This window comes from Cynoglossus semilaevis, chromosome 9 (assembly GCF_000523025.1).
Source record: "Cynoglossus semilaevis isolate Cse_v1.0 chromosome 9, Cse_v1.0, whole genome shotgun sequence".
In the NCBI taxonomy this organism is placed as follows: Eukaryota; Metazoa; Chordata; class Actinopteri; order Pleuronectiformes; family Cynoglossidae; genus Cynoglossus; species Cynoglossus semilaevis.
In genome coordinates, this window is record NC_024315.1 from 13,564,947 (window position 1) to 13,566,846 (window position 1,900).

General features: G+C 44.8%; 1 long non-coding RNA gene across 1 annotated transcript in view; it reads right to left on the bottom strand.

The window, feature by feature from the left end:
- Nucleotides 1-31: 31 nt before the first annotated feature.
- Nucleotides 32-1,900, bottom strand: part of LOC112487501 (uncharacterized) — a 4,882-nt gene continuing 3,013 nt past the window's right edge. Inside the window, exons 2-3 of the long non-coding RNA XR_003050640.1 lie at nucleotides 395-483; nucleotides 32-266 (exon numbers count right to left, since the gene is read on the bottom strand). This is a non-coding gene — a long non-coding RNA (uncharacterized LOC112487501). The remainder of the gene's footprint in view (nucleotides 267-394; nucleotides 484-1,900) is intronic.

The following is a 1,900-nucleotide window of genomic DNA, read 5'->3' on the forward strand; positions in this document are numbered from 1 at the left end:
GTGATGTAACAACATGTGATTGAAATGGCTGTACATAAAAACAGCCTGTGTATTTTTATGGCTGCTTAAAGGCACCAAAGTAGCACGGAAACCCTGAGATACCTCCACACAACAGTTCTAATGCTGGTTCCATCAGCAGCGAGTGTCACATGATTGATGTTTAAGACGTGAGCTACTCACATACACTGGTTTTACCGTCACCTGCCGTTCTTTACTGCATGATTTCCTCTCAAAAGGATCTTCATTTCCAGCAGTGACCTCATGTCCTGTTGAGTAGGAGCAGAATCTACGGTTGGACTAGATTACCTGTGTCCATTTCTCATGTGTGGTCAATGAGTGTAAATCTCACGTTAGCATTTTGAGGGATGCGGTGTGTGACGGTCGACCAACTCACCTTCTGACCACATGTACGACTCAGCACCGCTTCAGGGAACTCTTTGACATCAAGTGTCTTCGCTGGGACAAACACTCAACTCAGCTCATCTGACAGAGGGAGAGAGAGAGAGGGAGAGAGACCGGGTTTTATTACATCTGCACAATGGGAGGATTTTTGGAGGGGCCCATCAGTGGTTTGTCATCAGGATAACAGCTGTCCAATCAGACTCGGTCTTCGACTGGTCCACCACTTCCTGTCCTCCTGCTTCCTCCTCCTGTATCTACCACCACCTGCCCACCTGTGTGTCCACGTAGACCACCACTGTCTCTTCCTGAGCAGGAGCGTTAGCGCCACCTTCTCCACCCTCACCACTTTTGTTATTGTCAATCAAACTGACATTGGCTGAACTCAACAGCGCCTACTAGAGGATGTATTGCTGAGCAACCACGTCTAAGGTATGCATTTGAAATGGACATACCTAGTTGGGCTCCTTAAAGGCAGCCCAAACTGCACAGTTTTTACGAAACCAGGTGTACGTGGCCCCCTAGTGATACATGAGAGCACTACGGGGGTTACACTTACTGGTTCATATTTGGGATTTTAAGGTTAAAGTGGAACTGTCCAAATATTACGGTCCATTATACTAAGGCATGATTTTCCTTATTATTATTTATTATTCCTTAAATTTTGTGAAAATGGAGTATTAAGTAATGTAATAAAAAGAGTGTTGTCTAGCCCATTTCCACTGGGACAAAGAGTGGATTTTCATTTTTATTATTATTAGTATTATTCCAACAGACACCATCACTCCTGACAGGACTGGGTTGTTCTGCAGGATCAGGTTCTCACAGAGCTCTGACCTGTCCTTGAAGTGATGATGAATACACACTGGGTTCCATCTCCATCCTGGAGGAGACCACAGAAACACTGCAGCTCTGTGCTCACAGACTCACAAGAACAAATGGTCTCGGTCCATTTAGTTCAGTGGGGGGAAAAAAAAAATCACATCGATGCTACATGTGTCCTGGTCTGGTTCGCTAATGATCCGTCTCTGCTAAGAAAGCAGTTAATTACACCCTGTAATGACTTCACACACGGAGGCTAATGGCCAGCAGAGATAACACATCTCTCATTAAGACTCTGGGCTGCGCTGAAGGACTTACTGTATTAAAGCAAAGAAACGTCCTCAGTCACGTGGCTCTGCAGCAGAGACACAAAATGGTTTTCGGAGCTGTCGCTATCTGAACCGTCCTCAGGACTTTCAGACATTTAGAAATGTCTGAAAGATGTTTGACCTTTGACCCACAAGGCTTCTACATTTCTTCACTTTAGCAACTTGTGAAAAAAAGCAGAACTGGTTAAAATGTGACGACTCAGTTGTAAGTTATTGCAGGTCAGGATTTTACTCTGTGCTCAGTCCAGTAGCACAGCCAACCACAGAAGTTCAGTCAGCCATCCTCCATACTTCCTGTTCTTCTTTTCTTCTTCTACTGTTACTGTTCTAGATGCACCCTTCAACACAAC